Raw genomic sequence first — 6,646 nt, forward strand, 5'->3', positions numbered from 1 at the left:
GAAAAGATTGGAGACATAAGGCTACATGTGAAACTCGATGATGGTTTTGGGGGAGCACTTGTGTTCCACTTTCGATTTGGTTACGAAATAAATTTCTACCACCCGAGTTTGGATAAGACTGTAGAACCTTCCCTTGGATTTTTGGAGTCACAAATCACGGTCTTCCATTTGGAATGTGCTCGAAAATTCTATCGTCGTAGTTGTGAAAAAAATAATTAAAATTGCAACGTTACTTGTGCTCAAATTTGAGTGGGGATGGAAATCAACAAGGGCTTTCTGAGAGAGATTTATTTGATGGCTCCAAAGTATGTTTGGGTCAATTACGAGAACATATCATTCCGATGTAGAGAATCCTATGAAACGGGGCATGTAATTAAAAATTGCCCCAAGCATTCTTAGAATAAATAAGATCGTACAAAGCCCCAAAGGCACAAATGGTGGGAAGGTGCACTAAAAATTGCCCCAAGCGTGCTTAGAATAAATAAGATTGGAAAATACCCCAAAGGAACAAATGGTGGGAAGGTGCATGAGGTGAACACTATATGATATTCAAAGAAGAAGAGCTTTAGAGCAAGAAAGAACGAGAAGAAATGAAAGAAGCATATTTAGTACAAGAAACTGGAATGGTGATAAGAAAATATAAGAACGAAAATTCAATTGCCAATGTGGATCCCTGAGTTGCTAATGAGGCTTCACTAAATGCAACATTTGTAGAAAAACAACAAACCCTCGTTGTAAATGCATTACCTCTAGAAACCACAAGGTATCTTCTCGAAAATGAAAATTATGTGGTAGATAAGGTCGATGAGAAAGATTTCAAGAAAAATATCTTGCATTTAACGAAGAATGACCTACTGAATTTGCAGAAAATGTGGGTTGGATTCAAGCTCGGAATAAAGGAAAATAGTTTTCTCCAAGAAATATGAGAAGCCATTCTAGATCAAAATAGAAATACACACGAAAATGGAATGTAAATATGTTGGCATTTCAGGGGTTTTTTGGAAAATAGGTAGTTGGAAAGGTATTGAAGTATTTGTTTGATGGGGATCTAGTTTGAGGGTTTGGGGAGTGGTCAATCTCAAAAGTACAAAGAAGAGTGGAATATGTAATGGTTTTCGCCTTGTATTATCGATTTTTTAATACAAATCTCTATGAGTTCTCTTCCAAAAAATAAATAAATTCAATTATAAATTACAAATTTTATATTTAAATATTTGATAGAAAATTTACAAGTTATGATAAAATTAGATTTTAATAAGCAACTTCAAATTTTAAAATTAAGGGTGTAGTCTCTAGAGGAGGCCGCCACGAAGGGTAATACAAGGAGTAAAGGGAGGAGGGGATAAATTAATCTAGAACAACACATTATAAAATAGTAACAAGGATTAGATGGAAAACCTTGGGTAGGATAGGGCTTCAAACAATTACCAAACCACAATAGTGGCTAAGTCAAACCACTCCTAAACATTGTGCTACATAGTGGGCTAAACCCAATAAAATCAAGATCGATAGAAATGTGAGTAGGAAAAGGATCATGAAATGCACTAACTCCAGGCATGAAGATGGGGAGCCAAAAAACCATAGCAACAAACAATAACTCTAGACGAAGCCACAATTTCCAATGATAAGTCTCATATTTGACACACACAAAGTTAAACATTAATTGACCATCTAAGAGTCTCAAACTGCTAATCCATAAACTAGTCCAAAGCATAAACAAAACCAATCCATGGGCACAACAAGAAAAAGGTAAAAAGAAATTCCTTGTGGCTACATGCAATTTGTTGTGAAAAAACCCCTCGATGTTGAAAGACCCCTCAAATAATCCCACATACTAGGAGGGAAGTATATAACACATCATAAAATCCATTAATGGAGACTAGAGTGAAGACTCGCCATTCTTAAAGTTAATAAGAAATGATCACGTGTTGGGAGGGTTGGCCACCCTAGCATCCCTCTTGAATTGAAATATGAGGCAATGGGGTGGTCAGCTAGCCCCCGAACCTTATGGGTACTCTTCATATCCACCTCGATGAGGGGATAAAACACTATATATATATATATATACATTAAACAAATAATTTTAAGTAAAATAATCAAATTATACATTTATTATATCTAAACATTCCATGAAAAATGGTAAAGTATTGGGGAAAGAATCAATGAATATGCTATTTAAATTATCTAATTAAATGTTATACAATCAAATCCATGAGGGGATAAAACACTATATATATATATATATATATATATATATATATATATATATATATATATATATATATATATATATATATATATATATATATATATATATATATATATAACAAATAATTTTAAGTAAAATAATCAAATTATACATTTATTATATCTAAACATTCCATGAAAAATGGTAAAGTATTGGGGAAAGAATCAATGAATATGCTATTTAAATTATCTAATTAAATGTTATACAATCAAATACAAGTTTTTTAGAGTCACGCCCCTACACATCAAATTTCAATGTATTTAAATTGTTTTAAAATACAACAATTGTACCGGCATGTATTCAACTTAATTCAAAATACATATAATATCGCATACAAAACTACCAAACATAATTAACTAGAAATTTAAACATTTCAATAAAAATTCACTTAAATATACAATATAAACTTATAATATCATAGGAATAGATTACAAATTTTTTAAATGTTCATGTCTCTCAAACATCAAATTTCCAAGTACTTACATGAATTTAAACTATTGTAAAACACAAAGTGTTAATTTGTTATATCTAAACATTTCATGAAAAAATGGTAGAGTAAGCACAAGTCAATATGCAATTTAAAATTATAGAATTAAATGACATACAATCAAATACATATTATTTTTTTACAAGTCACCCCCATAACATCAAATTTCAATGTATTTGTATTCTTTTAAAGTACAAAAATTTTACAAGGCTTATTCAAATTAATTTAAAATAAATATAATATAGCATATAAAAATCACAACATAGTAAATTAAAAATTTAAACATGTCAATAAAAAATCACACATTTTTTTATAAACAAATATTGTTTAATATACACTATAAAATCTTAATATCATACAAACACAAGACAATTTTTTCAAATGCTCATGTCTCTCAAACATCTAATTTCAAAGTACTTAAATTATTTTAAACTATTGTGAAACACACCATGCTAAATTATTATATGCAAGCTTTTTTTTTACAAGGCACTGACCCTAAACATCAAATTTCAATGTATTTAAATTATTTCAAAATACACAAATTTTCAACACATTGTTGAAATTAATTCAAAATACATATAAGATAGCATACAAAAATTTAATTAAAAACTTAAACATTTCAAGAAACACTCACACATTTTTTATTATTATAAAGAAATATAGTTTCATATACAATATAAAATTATAATACCATATTAATGTATTATATCTTCTTTTTTTTACAAGTCACTTACCCGAAACATCAAATTTAAATTAATTTAAAATACACAAATTTTACACTTGTTGGAATTAATTCAAAATACATATAAGATAGCATACAAAAATCCCAGAGAATTAATTAAAAATTTAAACATTTCAAGAAAAAATCACACAATTTTTTTTATTATAAAGAAATATAGTTTAATATACAATATAAAATTATAATATCATACAAGCACAATACAAGTTTTCTAAATATTATGTCTCTAAAACATCAAATTTCCAAGTACTTACATTATTTTAAACTATTCTAAAACTCATAGCGTTAATTTATTGATGATGATGATGATGATTATGGTTAAAGTCCAATCTCTATAGGACCTAAAGAAACTAGTTATTTAGTTTGATTTAATATTTTATTCTTATGGTCAAAAAGTTTGGAGAGAAGCCTCATGAGCTCACTGTAATTTTGACATCTTAAATGGATAGGAATGTGAGTATCTTATTCTCATAGAGATGGAAGAACCTTTCCATCCATAGTGTTTTAGGAAATGTCCAACCACCAGTTTCACTATGGAGCTCATGAGAATTAGTTCTAATCTTAGGTATATTAATTTTCTTCTTTGACCTAGTTAAAACAGAGAGATAAATTTTCTTCTTTGAGCTACTTAAAACACATAGATACTTTCGATCCTGATTACCTCCTTGTAATATCTTAATTTTCTTTTAGTTGCTAAATCTTTCTCACACCACATTTTTTCTTTGAACTTAGAAGTAACAAATTTTTTAATGTTATTAATGTTTTGCAATGCAACATTCTCGTTGATATCCCAATGGTTTAGCAAGGAGCTAGTGTCTTTATACCAAGCTCGTTTCGTTTGCTGAGGTGGAACTATGCTGGCACGCTTTTTGAGACATAATTTTTGCATAGAATCTTGAGATGCTGAAAAGATTCCCTGGAAGGTAAAATTTCACATTGTCATAATGTTATCAATTTTAGAGTCATTTTTCTCAGATTTTCCCAGGGAGCGCGATGGTGAATTCAAATTTTCTATCTGAGAAACAAAATTGCAGGTTCTATGCAACAAAGAATCTCTCAAGAATCTTGAGGAATCTTTAGATTCCTTTGGAGGCTGAAATTCGCCAGAGTCAGAATGTAGCCAAATCTATACTCAAAAATCTCATAATTCCGCAAGGATCACAATGGTGAGATCAAATTTTCCATTTGAAGAGAATATCTCTAGTTAGCAAATGGAGCAGAATCTTTGGAGAATCATGGGGCATCTAAAAGATTCTCGAAGGCCTAGATTTTGATGGTGTTAGAATTTCATGAATGGATGGTCAATTTTACATTACGTGACGCCAAAAATTCAATGGTGCAGTTAGTTTTTGTAGTTGAGCCTTTCATTTTTTAGCCAATTTCAGAGGTGAAGGTATATGAAGGAGTCATGTTACGTTTCCTTTCATTGTTTTTGAGATGTTGTATTAGTTTTGAGATCTCTATTTGATACTATGTGGAGGGATCATTATTTCCACATTATGTGAGATTTCATTAGATTTTCATGCTATGTATTGTTTTTGAGATCCCTATGTAACTATGTCGAGGGGATACTAATTGCCACATTATGTGAGCTCTTTTTAGTTTTTCATCTTGAAGGAAGGCCATTTTGAGTGAGGGTTCTCACAGGGAGAACGTCTCATGGAGTGACAAGCCACTCTTGTTGAGGGTGTATGACGTTGTTATGACAAAGAGTCTTCCATTTACATCATCATATTTTCTAGCGTTATATGAAGCGACCTACATTATCTTGACACTGGCCCCAGAGCCATAGCACAAACTAGGTGAACTCTATTATCAAATGTATCGTGTCATTGATTTGCTAATCATTTTCATTTTTTCTTCTGTTTAAGCATGAACATGTGGTTTTCTTATGGTCTTTTAAATGAAATTCTAACAACGTCACATAAGTCAAAGATCTTGGATAATTCTGGTAGCTGAAGAAGTCCCTGATGAAGTTTTGTATCAGGGTGGTCTTATCAATAATGTGAATTTAGAGTGTGAACAATTGAACATGCAACCATGGAGGATGACAAAGAAATGTATGAGGCCTTGCTCTAGATGTCGAAAATGGTCTACATAATGCATGAATCTTATGAGGAATGGGAGAAAGAGAGAGTAGAGAATGATGCTCCATCCACACCTTCCAATGAACAATCATCACCTTCATCATATTCTCATCATTCGAATGAGGAGATCAACAAGAGACTTCAAGCAGATAACGCTAGCAGGAACTAGCATGAGACTCCTTACCAAGATGATGTACAAAGGAGGAGGACTTATTGTTAATGTCCAAGGCATGAATCAACCATAGGAGGTCGTGAAAAGACCTTAATTTTCTGGTTTGGGATACACCGAAGGAGAAAGCTCAAAGGTGTCAGAAGCTTCCAAGACATTGATGAAACCATCGAGGAAAGGGAATGATGGGAACACCTCACCATCATCCCATGGTAGTGCACATTGTAGAGGAAGAGCTGAGGCAAGTTGTCATCACCATAATTGCACCAGAGATAGCCAGGAAAGGTATAACAAATCTTAGTATTATAAAGTTAATTTTCATTACAAGCTTGTTAATGATGAACATAAATAATGGAATAGAAAAAACTTTAGCTTTTATGGTTTACATAACCATGTGTTTGTTGATTGCTGGAAGAGAATGGCAGCAGGAAAGAGTATGAGGCATGAAAGGCCTTCTCCACTGTAGGGAAGGAAGCAGATCTAAAGGAAGAAGACTTTTGGTAGTCATTGCAACATAGGTGGTCACCAAAGAGCCACATGTTGGAGGCTCCATCCAGAGAAACCTCAAAAGGAACAAATGTCCGTGCAGAATCTATATAGTGAAAATGTTCATCAAGCAAATCTACCACATTCATTGTGGTTCACTTTGTTGAGTAAAAAATGGTTTTTCTAGATTGGGTAGCTTATCATGGCCTCACTTTGTAAATCATGTGTTGCATTTTAAATTGTAAAAATGATGATGTGTTTTCCATCACTTGTTGAAGAAACAATGATGTTTTGCCCTTGTATTTATAGTTGGGGCATTGTTTCCATTTTGATGTAAACTTGACCGCAGAGTATGTGTTATAAACACATGAAAAGTATGGGATGCTTGGGTAATAACTGTTCATGTAGTTAAGCACCTAATTTGAAAAAT

This window comes from Pinus tabuliformis, chromosome 3_2, assembly GCF_031772625.1.
Source record: "Pinus tabuliformis cultivar Carrire ecotype Pingquan chromosome 3_2, CPIR1, whole genome shotgun sequence".
Taxonomy (NCBI): Eukaryota; Viridiplantae; Streptophyta; class Pinopsida; order Pinales; family Pinaceae; genus Pinus; species Pinus tabuliformis.